Source organism: Narcine bancroftii, chromosome 11 (genome assembly GCF_036971445.1).
Source record: "Narcine bancroftii isolate sNarBan1 chromosome 11, sNarBan1.hap1, whole genome shotgun sequence".
NCBI lineage: Eukaryota > Metazoa > Chordata > Chondrichthyes > Torpediniformes > Narcinidae > Narcine > Narcine bancroftii.
In genome coordinates this window covers 73,873,372-73,885,441 of record NC_091479.1, presented here as the reverse complement: position 1 = coordinate 73,885,441, position 12,070 = coordinate 73,873,372, and positions in this window count along the sequence as shown.

Here is a 12,070-nt window from a genome sequence, read left to right as displayed (position 1 = left end):
TAACACGATCTTGGGAAGGCTATGGTCCTCCATTCTGGAGACGTGACCTACCCAGTGCAGTTGCATCTTCAGCAGCGTGGATTCGATACTGTTGGCCTCTACCATCTCGAGTACTTCGATGTTGGAGATGAAGTTGCTCCAACGAATGTTGAGGATGGAGCGGAGACAACGCTAGTGGAAGCGTTCTAGGAGCCGTAGGTGATGCCGGTATAGGACCCATGATTAGGTGCCGAACAGGAGTGTGGGTATGACAACAGCTCTGTCTACGCTAATCTTTGTGAGGTTTTTCAGTTGGTTGTTTTTCCAGGCGCTATTTGCCTTGGCGAGTCTGTTGTCTATCTCGTTGTCGATCCTTGCATCTGATGAAATGGTGCAGCCGAGATAGGTAAACTGGTTGACCGTTTTGAGTTTTGTGTGCCCGATGGAGATGTGGGGGGGCTGGTAGTCATGGTGGGGAGCTGGCTGATGGAGGACCTCAGTTTTCTTCAGGCTGACTTCCAGGCCAAACATTTTGGCAGTTTCCGCAAAACAGGACGTCAAGCGCTGGAGCTGGCTCTGAATGGGCAACTAAAGCGGCATCGTCTGCAAAGAGTAGTTCACGGACAAGTTGCTCTTGTGTCTTGGTGTGAGCTTGCAGGCACCTCAGATTGAAGAGACTGCCATCCGTGTGGTACCGGACGTAAACAGCATCTTCATGGCTTGTTTCAGCATCATCCAGAAGATTGAAAAGAGGGTTGGTGCGAGAACGCAGCCTTGCTTCACGCCATTGTTAATGGAGAAGGGTTCAGAGAGCTCATTGCTGTATCTGACCCGACCTTGTTGGTTTTCGTGCAGTTGGATAACCATGTTGAGGAACTTTGGGGGCATCCGAGGCACTCTAGTATTTGCCAAAGCCCTTTCCTACTCACGGTGTCGAAGGCTTTGGTGAGGTCAACAAAGGTGATGTAAAGTCCTTTGTTTTGTTCTCTGCACTTTTCTTGGAGCTGTCTGAGGGCAAAGACCATGTCAGTAGTTCCTCTGTTTGCGCGAAAGCCGCACAGTGATTCTGGGAGAACATTCTCGGCGACACTAGGTATTATTCTATTTAGGAGAATCCTAGCAAAGATTTTGCTTGCAATGGAGAAGCAGCGTGATTCCCCTGTAGTTTGAGCAGTCTGATTTCTCGCCTTTGTTTTTGTACAGGGTGATGATGATGGCATCATGAAGGTCCTGAGGCAGCTTTCCTTGGTCCCAGCAGAGCTTGAAAAACTCATGCAGTTTGGCATGCAGAGTTTTGCCGCCAGCCTTCCAGACCTCTGGGGGGGATTCCATCCATACCTGCTGCTTTGCCACTTTCAGTTGTTCAATTGCCTTATATGTCTCTTCCCGGGTGAGGACCTCATCCAGCTCTAGCCTTAAGGGCTGTTGAGGGAGCTGGAGCAGGGCGGATTCTTGGACTGAGCGGTTGTCACTGAAAAGAGATTGGAAGTGTTCTGACCATCGGTTGAGGATGGAGATCTTGACGCTGAGGAGGACTTTGCCGTCTGAGCTGCGCAGCAGGCTTTGGACTTGGGGTGAGGGGCCGTACACAGCCTTTGGAGCCTCGTAAAAACCCCTGAAGTCGCCAATGTCCACACTGAGCTGGGTTCGTTTGGCGAGGCTAGTCCACCACTCATTTTGGATCTCCCGGAGTTTGTGCTGAAGATGGCTGCATGCGCGACGGAAGGCTCGTTTCTTCTCTGGCCAGGACGGCTTTGCAAGGTGAGCCTGGTGGGCAGCATGCTTCTTTGCCAGCAGCTCCTGGATTTCCTGGTTATTTTTGTCGAACCAGTCCTTGTTTTTCCTGGAGGAGAAGCCCAGTACCTCTTCAGTGGATTGCAGTATGGCAGTCTTCAGCTGATCCCAAAGGGTTTCAGGGAACGAGTCCGTGAGGCAGATTGCATCCTCGAGCTTTGCTTTGAAGTTTGCCTGGAAGTTTACTCTCACTTCGTCTGACTGCAAGTTTCCAACATTGAACCTCTTTCTGGGGGCTTTACTGTTCCTGGACTTTGGCTTGAAGTGAAGGTTGAGCTTGCAGCGAACCAGCCGGTGGTCAGTGTGGCATTCCACGCTGGGCATGACCCTGGTGTGGAGCACATCTTGTTTGTCTCTTTCTCACACCAGGACGTAGTCCAGGAGGTGCCAGTGTTTGGATCGGGGATGCATCCAGGTAGTCTTCAGGCTGTCCCTCTGCTGAAAAAGGGTGTTTGTAATGACAAGCCGCTGTTCTGCGCAGAGCTCCAACAGGAGGCGCCCGTTGTCGTTGCACTTGCCGACACCACGCTTGCCCAGGATTCCTGGCCAGGTTTCTGAGTCTTTGCCGACGCGAGCGTTGAAGTCGCCAAGGATGACAACCTTGTCGGCTGTAGGGGTGCGTTGAATGAGGTTGCGCAGATCAGTGTAGAACTTGTCCTTTTCTGCTGGTTCCGCCTGGAGGGTTGGAGCATAGACACTGATGATGGTGATGCGATGCTTGTTTTGAAGGTCTGAGTGGCCTGTCGGGAGGTTTTCGAGTTTGAAGGCAATGGAGTTCTTGGCCATGAAGCCTACACCAGATAGGCGTCATTCATCCATAGGCTTGCCAGACCAGTAGAGTGTGTAGCCCGCGCCGCTTTCTTGGAGGCTGCCTACATCTGCAAAGCGGACTTCACTGAGAGCGGTTATGTCGATGTCAAGTCTGAGGAGTTCATGTGCGATGAGGGCAGACTGACGTTCAGGTCGGTGGCTGTCAGCCTTGTCTAGCATGGTTCTGATGTTCCAGCATGCTAGCTTGAGTTTGTGAGCATCTTTTGAGGGGGAGGACGTGGAGGGGGAGGACGTGGACTGTCCTCGGGCCTGCGCAAAGGAGCTTTTTGGTGGAGTGCAGTGTGCACAGTACTGGCCCCACCCTTTACACCCATGGTTCGTGTGCCATGGCCAAGCAAGCTGGGACGTGGCAGAAGAGGTCCTTGGGTCGTAGGTTTTTTATCGGAGTGGCCTTCTCCTATGCAGGTTTCTTACCTGGGCTGGAAGGGCCTGCCTCCCCTCCTAGGTCGGACCATACCTGGCCTCTGCCGAGGCCAGGGCCACCGCCTCCCCATCGCTTCTGCCCGGACCGGGGCCTCCGCCTGCTTTGCTCTACCGAGGCCGGTGCCGCCGCCTCCCCCTCGCTTTTTCTCGGATCGGGACCGCCGCCGCCTACCTTCTGCTCGGACTGGGGCCAAAAATATATAGGACCACTGTATATGATCCCTTGTGTGTGCTTGAGTGGTAAACTGATAGGAACATGGAGAGAGTAAAATGGGATTTGTGTCGAAGGGGGCTTGATGATCACTAAGGAGTTGGTGGGCAGAAGAGCCTGTTTCTGTTCTTCTACAAGAAGAAATCTGGATCTATTATAAATTGGAAGCTTGAAGCAGTTTTAAAATAAATGGTTCTCTAGTGTACAGAACAAATTCATTTCTTAATCTTGACTGCCTTGCCTCAGTTTGGCAATTTTTCAAATCATCCTTGGCTTAACCAAGTGAAATTCTCAGTTTTTACTGCTGATTGATCTACATCAGTGACTGCCTGAAATGTACAAGGTCATCATATGAGGAAAGTGACTAACATCTGTAACTTCCTGTCAAGCGCCCTTGGCCCCTGAGTCCTACTTAAAAAACCAATCTAAATGATGTCGCTGTGATCAACTGTGATTTAAAAAATTTACAAAGTACATTATTGACCTTCAGTTTTACAAAAATGAAACTTTAATGCAACCGTCTCTGAAAATCCCAATTATTGATCGATGTTTGTAATAGAAATATTGCAAAGCTTAGCAATTACATGAGAGATAATAGAACTGATCAAACTCTTATCTCAGGAAAGCATTTGCAAATGTGTTCAGGAGCCCAGCAAGCTTAGAGAAAGCACATATAGAAAAAGGCTTTTGTTCAAAAGTAGATTAATGAAATTAATGAAATGGCAGTCTCTTCAATCTGAGGCGCCTGCAAGCTCACACCAAGACACAAGAGCAACTTGTCCGTGAACTACTCTTTGCAGACGATGCCGTTTTAGTTGCCCATTCAGAGCCAGCTCTTCAGCGCTTGACGTCCTGTTTTGCGGAAACTGCCAAAATGTTTGGCCTGGAAGTCAGCCTGAAGAAAACTGATCATCAGCCAGCTCCCCACCATGACTACCAGCCCCCCCACATCTCCATCGGGCACACAAAACTCAAAACGGTCAATCAGTTTACTGATCTCAGCTGCACCATTTCGTCGGATGCAAAGATCGACAACGAGATAGACAACAGACTCGTCAAGGCAAATAACGCCTTTGGAAGACTACACAAAAGAGTCTGGAAAAACAACCAACTGAAACCTCACAAAGATTAGCGTATACAGAGCCGTTATCATACCCACACTCCTGTTCGACTCCGAATCATGGGTCCTCTACCGGCATCACCTACGGCTCCTAGAACGCTTCCACCAGCGTTGTCTCCGCTCCATCCTCAACATTCATTGGAGCGACTTCATCTCCAACATCGAAGTACTCGAGATGGCAGAGGCCGACAGCATCGAATCCACGCTGCTGAAGATCCAACTGCGCTGGGTAGGTCACGTCTCCAGAGTGGAGGACCATCGCCTTCCCAAGATCGTGTTCTATGGCGAGCTCTCCACTGGCCACCGAGACAGAGGTGCACCAAAGAAGAGGTACAAGGACTGCCTAAAGAAATCTCTTGGTGCCTGCCACATTGAACACAGCCAGTGGGCTGATATCGCCTCAAACCGTGCATCTTGGCGCCTCACAGTTCGGCGGGCAGCAACCTCCTTTGAATAAGACCGCAGAGCCCACCTCACTGACAAAAGACAAAGGAGGAAAAACCCAACACCCATCCCACCAATTTTCCCTTGCAACCGTGTCTGCCTGTCCCGCATTGGACTTGTCAGCCACAAACGAGCCTGCAGCTGACGTGGACATTACTCCTCCATAAATCTTCGTCCGCGAAGCCAAGCCAAAGAAAAGAAAGATTAGTGAAAAAGTGAATGAGGTCATTCTTGAGAGGTAGAAGTCAGTATATTTTCCAATTTAAAATAGATTACACTTGATTCTGATGAAAATTGAATTAGTAGATAAGGTTTGCATCTGAAAAAGAATGTGTTAAGATTTTGATTTTAACACAAAAGCTAAATTCCACAGTCTAAAGCCCCTTTCACTCTTGTGTCCCACTAAATTGGCCATTCAGTGAACCAGGATAGGAATGGGAGTTTGGCTTTTCACACTTGACCACTGAGGCAATTAATGCTTTCACACTTGCAAGGAGCCATTCCCAGAGTTAGGACTGTTCTACCTGCTACTGGTGATGTCATGAGGCATCAAGCCTTAAATCCTGAGGAGTCATGTGATGGAGTAGTGGCCAGTAGGAGAATACCAGCCCTCTCCAGAAAAGAAGGTAAACAGTGAGGAAAAAAACAAAGCCCCAGACATACAAATCATAAAAAAATAAAGGTGTGGAGAAAATGGCACCAAAAAAAGAAAAGCCAAAAATAACGGGAAGAAAAGAAGAAAGAAAGACGCCGGAAGAGAAAGGTGAAGGCCTTACCTGTACAAAGAAGCAGGGACCCGTCATGGAAAGAGGAGCCCGCTCCCTGAGGTCAGTGGAGACTCTCCAGGGTCGTTACCCATCGAACGCAAGACTGCAAAGATGGCTCACGGAGCCAAACAGAGGTGCGCAACCGCACATGCATGAGGAATCGCCCATGCGTGATGCGCATGACAAAGACAACACCGACAGGAGGGGGGACCAGCTGTGGAGTGGAACACTACAGAACGAACAGCTGAGAGTGACCGACAGCAAGTCTCCTAGCGGGAAGATACAGAAAATAACGGGAACGGGAGGCGTGAGAATGAAAAAAGGAAACCAAAGACACAACAGATAACCAGCCCAAAGGAAGAGGACCAACATCAAGTCACCATAAAAAAAACCCAACAAACTGAGACAAGCAGCTTAACAAGAAAGTCAGAAGAGACACAGATACAAGGAAGAGAAGTAGAAGACACAAATCTGAAAGCAGACACAGAAGAAGAAGAAGAAGGAGAACATTAAGCTCTGCACAGAAAAATAGAAGATAAAAGGAATGGACAGTACATAGATTTTTTTAAAAATTCAAGAATATATGGAAGCATTATAAGAATGGCTGACACAAGAATTTAGTGAAATAAAAAGAAGAATGAAAAGTACAGAAGAAAAAGTGAGTAGATTAGAGCTGGTCGTAACAGAAATAGGGAAAAGATTAGACAAGGTGGAAGAATGAGAATCATCCGTAGAAATGGAAGGAACGACTTAAAAAGAAAATTGGAAGAAACTGATAAAAAAGTAAAAGAAACACAGGAGTTGTTAGCTCAGAAGATGGATCTTATGGAAAACTATAATAGGAGAAACAATATAAAGATAGTGGGCCTTAAGGAAGATGAAGAAAGCAAAGATATGAAAGAATTTATAAAAGAATGGATCCCCAAGGTCCTGGGAATGCCAGAAATGCAGGAAGGAATGGAAATAGAAAGGGCACACAGAACATTAGCCCTGAAACCACAGCCACAACAAAAACCAAGATCCATTTTAGTAAAATTCCTGAGATTACAACAAGAGAAAATATATTGGAGAAGGCAATGAAAAAATGAGAGAAGACAAAAAAATCACTGGAATACAAAGGTCAAACATTTTTTATCTATCCAGACGTAAGTTTTGAGCTCCTGAAGAAGAGGAAGGAGTTTAACGCAGCAAAGTCGATCCTATGGAAGAAAGGCTATAAATTGATGTTAAGATATCCACCGGTGCTTAAAATAGTTATCCCGGGGCAGCAAAACAGACTGTTCTCAGATCCGGAGAAAGCACGAAAATTTGCAGAACGCCTGCTAGACAGAAAGAGAGATGAAGAGATGTAACAAGAACAAAGAATGATGACAAACTTCATATAAAGAAGAAAAATAATGTATAAGTAAGAACTAAGGAGGGGAAGAAAAGGGAAGAAAGGAAGTAAGGGGGGAATAAAGATGGTGAGCTTTGTTATATGTGAAGATAAAAGTCTTTTCTGCAGGGAACTGGGTGGGAGATAATAACAGTCACTGCGAAATCAGTTGACGCTTGCAAGCGGGTTCGCAATCCAAATGGAGAGGGGAGTTGTGGTTGCCCAGCAAGGGACAAGGGGCAACTCAGAGAGGGGGGTTACATTTGGGGTTAAGGGAATTTTAGATGAGCGAATAGTGGAAATATTTTATGTTTTAGAAGTATTGTCTTGCAGTGCGTTCAAAAAAAGAAAATAGAAATGGATATGGGGGAAAGGTGGTGATGAGGAAGCGGAAATTAGAGGTAAACAAAGTATGAAATGGCCATGTTGAACTATATATCTATAAATATTAACGGAATACATAACCAAATCAAAAGGAAGAGGCTGTTAAATTTACTGAAGAAAGAAAAAATTGTGATAGCATTCATGCAGGAAACACATCTAAATGAGGTGGAACTCAAGAAATTAAGGAGACACTGGGTAGGGCACGTAACGGCAGCATCATATAATTCAAAAGCAAGAGGAGTAGCTATATTAATCAATAAAAATGTACCAATCAAAATAGAGGAGGAAATAATAGATCCAGCAGGGAGGCATGTAATGATAAAGTGTCAGATATATTCAGAATTTTGGAATTTGTTCAATGTCTATGCACCTAATGAAGAGGATCAAAAATTTATGCAAGATATCTTTTTGAAGATTGTAGATACGCAGGGGAATATATTGAGAGGAGGGGATTTTAACCTTAATTTGGACTCAAAGATAGATAAAACTGGAAAAAAGACTAGCAGAAAGAACAAAGTTGCCAAATTTATGGTTAAATCGATGCAGGAAATGGAACTTTTGGATATATGGAGGAGACAACACCCAAAGGAGAAGGAATACTCATATTATTTGAGTAGACATAAAACATACTCAAGAATTGACCTCTTCCTGTTGTCAGCCCACATCCAAGGGAGAGTTAGGAAAACTGAATATAAAGCTAGATTGTTATTGGATCACTCACCCCTGTTATTAGCAATAGAGCTGGAGGACATCCCACCAAGAATGTATAGATGGAGATTAAACTCCATGCTACTTAAAAGACAGGATTTTTGAGAATTCATTGAGCGCCAAATTAAAATGTACTTTGAAATAAATATGGAATCAGTGAAAGATAAACTTATACTATGGGATACAATGAAAGCCTTCATCAGAGGGCAGATAATAAGTTATGTAACTAAAATGAAGAAGGACTACAATTGGGAAATAGAACAGCTAGAAAGGGAAATAGCAAGTACAGAAAAAGAATTAGCAACAAGGGAAGATACAACAAAAAGAAGAGAATTGGCGGACAAAAAAAAAACAAAACACTACAAATGTACAAGGTGGAGAAGAACATAATGAAAACAAAGCAGAAGTATTATGAGCTAGGAGAAAAAACGCACAAAATACTAGCTTGGCATCTTAAAACAGAACAAACTAAAAGAACGGTATTGGCATCAAGGAAAAAGGACAAACAAATTACATATAATCCAATAGAGATTAATGAGAACTTTAAGGAATTTTATGAACAATTATACCAAACTGAGAATGAAGGAAAAGAAGACAAAATAGATGAGTTTCTAGCTGAAATTGAACTACCGAAATTGCAAGAAGAGGAGCAAAACAAATTGATAAAATCATTTGAAATAGAGGAAATACAGGCCAGTCCTCAGAGATGTTGACACCAGGAATTTGAAGTTCTTGACCCTCTCCACTGCTTGATGAGGACAGGGTTGTGTTCCTTCTGAGGTCCACATTCATCTCCTTGGTTTTGCTAATGTTGAGCACAAGGTTGTTGTTACACCATTCAATGAGCTGATCTCTCTCCCTCCTGGACGCAACCTCCTTGCTGTTTGTGATTCAGTCGACAACGGTGAACAGAATACAGTGACTAACAAGTGCACAAAACTGAAAGTGGCTTTCTTAAGCCATTGGGAATGCATTTGCTGTCTTCAATTTGTAGGTACAATTCCAGAATAACAGTACATTGCAACATTTTATCCACTAACCCCATGAATAACTATTTCAAAATCCTGGGAGGCTCATCAGTTCCTGAGATTCATTCATTTGTTTTCAGCCCTTTCTCCATGACCCGAGGGTGTAGGTCTGTAAGCTGCAGAAACCCTAGCTCTAGCATCACTAGGGGTTGTGAGTGCTGCCAATCAGAGAGGGTATCACCAAAAGGAGTCGTATGGTTTTTGACACCGCGCACACTTCTCTGAAACGCCAGAGGGAGGGGGAAGTGTGACGGTGGCAGCACACGAATGCAGGTAGGCACTCACCCCTGAGGAGTCAAGCAAGTGCTAATTAAGAATGAATTATGATGGGGTGATATATGGAATATGAGGAGTCAAGCAAGTGCTAATTAGGAATGAATTATGATGGGTTAAATAAGGGGTGAAATAAGAATGGAATGTGAGGAAGGGTTAAGCAAGTATAATAGGATAGGGGTCTTCAAAAACAGGATAGCAAGTAGATAGATTTAGCAAGTCCTGGGAGTTGATTAATGAATAAGAACAAAGACATGACACTTCCTGATAAACTGATAAGAAGTTAGAAGACACGTGGGCAGAACCTAATGCTAAACCAATCCAGGAGGCAGAAGAATGTTAAGGGGGGAGGTACCTCTGTACTGAAATGGAATGTATAAAAAGTTGGGTGAGCCCCAGTATCTGTGTGTATTCCCAGGGTATGGGGAAGCACCCAACTTGTTGTAAAATAAATCTTCTTTGTTCTCAATTTTTGTCTCGAGTGAAATCTGTGAAGGCACCTCCATCCCCGAGCGAGTTTTCCAGTGTAAGAGTGTGCCCCTTCCCCTGGTTACCCTTGAATCTATCAGTGATCAATCTGAAGAGTTGTCAAAGCTATGTCAGTGGGGCAGACAGATCTTTGGTGGTCTTGGAGTAGTGTTAGGTGATACGAGGAGGTTCAAGAGCCTGATAGCTTTTGGAAAAAAAATGTATTGAACTGAGACGTGCTGAACTCCTGCTTTATGTGCTTTCTTCCTGGAAGTGGCAGCAGGAAGAGATCATGGCCAGGGTGATGGTGATCCTTCACAATCTAGGTGCCCTCCTTAACACAATCCCTCGCATAGATATCTTCAGTGGGCGGGGGTGGGGGGGGTGTTCTGGTAAACTTGTACCTCTCACTTTGTTCATTTTAGATTGGTCACAGTGTTTGAGCTACCGAAAGAAAACAGAGACACATGCTGAGAGCACTTCAGTTTATACAAATCTTTATTACAAAATCCTAAGCTGATTTCAAACTACAATATGCAAGCCCTTCCCAATTATACTTATCAACACCTGGACTGGTCCCAACTGCCGAAGCGAGGCAACGACCACACGCTTGTAGTGGGTTGCCAGGGCGCCGGTAGCAGCTTCTCCACCTCCCCCGACTGGGACGTTGTTTGGACTCTAGAAGTTCTTCTTCTTGCCGAGAGACGTTTCCACCCCTCGGAGAGTCTGAAACTTCAGCAGCGGGACCATGGCGTATATTACCCAAAAATTGCTTACCCAAGCACCTATTCTATCTAAAAAAAGATAACCAAGCACACCTAGGCTTTTATCAAATACCACAACTTTCTAGCTTATCACTTTGAATACAATGGTTTACTTATCGATAGTCTGCAACCAACAAACCCATCAAGCACGAAGATTAATCAGATAACTGCATCTCTGGGCCCATGGTGGGAATTAGATTATGCATCTCTGGGCCTCAAAGTTCAACAACCAGCTAACAAGCAGGAAGATTAATCAGATAACTGCATCTCTGGGTCCCATGGTGGGAATTAGATCATGTCTGCTGATTCATGATCCATACATTATTCTCAAAGTAGGTTACTGATACTCAGCCTTGCATAAGCAAAAGCATGGCCTCCATTACAGGGGGTCAGAGGCTGTGACTGCCATTCCTCTATAGAGGTTTGACAGGGTATTTGGTGTCTTGTCGACTCTCCTCAAGCACGTTAGAAAGTAGAAGCATTTATATGCCTTCTTCACAGTCACTTTGATAAGTGAGCCCCAGGAAAGCTATGGCAACAGATTTAGACAAAGCAAGCAGAATCATTTTGACCAAATTACCCATACACTTAATGCTTAACAGAAACATAAATATCAAACAAGCATATTCTCTGAATTGACCCTGGTAAAAACACAGAAAAAATGGTTAATTGTCCCAAAATTACACAACTGCAAAATGCTGAAATGAAATTAAGATGCTACCTCAGAGCCTGTGAATTGGTTGAAAACCATTAAAGCTAATTCACAATGGAAAATACTAAAATCTTAGGTGGAAATGATTGTGTTTACTGATGAAGTGGCCTCAGGATGTTATGTACAGTGAAACCCTGATTTTATGTGCCCCAATTTAACGCAAATTCGGATATTTGACTTGGGCTCCTGGCAGGGACATCGGGCACTTGGGCAGGAGTGAGAACATCGGGAAAGTCATGGCAGTTGCAAACACAGGCGCACACAGGTTTATACTCAGACACTCCAATACTTCAAGCACAAGTACTGGATCATTGGGTCCAGATAAGTGTGTCGTCACTTTGCAGAGAGATTCCAGAGACTACGATGCAGAAGTGTCTCAACCTAGCGAGGGTTGAGTTCACCTGTCTGGCACTTGTTACTCTGACCGACTACGTTTAAACATTCTGCTGAGCACCGTTAAGCTGTGAATGTTCAGCGTCACAAACTTTGTTTCTTGCCGGTGAAATTGCCATTTCTGTTTTACTAAAAATTTATTAGTTTTTAATTTCAACTGTAACAACAATAATTTATTGAAACATTGATTTAGCATGACCCCACTTTTTTTGTGATGAGATTTTATGATCCCTAACGATCATGTTGTAATGGAGCCACATTGTAGTTTGATAAGTTACAAGAAAGCCATCTTATGGTGGAGTTTAAGCCTCTTACCTGAGTCAATGACCTCAATTCATTAGTGTTATTGAGTGGGGTTGGGTGAAGTGGTGTAAACTAGAATGCACATAGCCATTG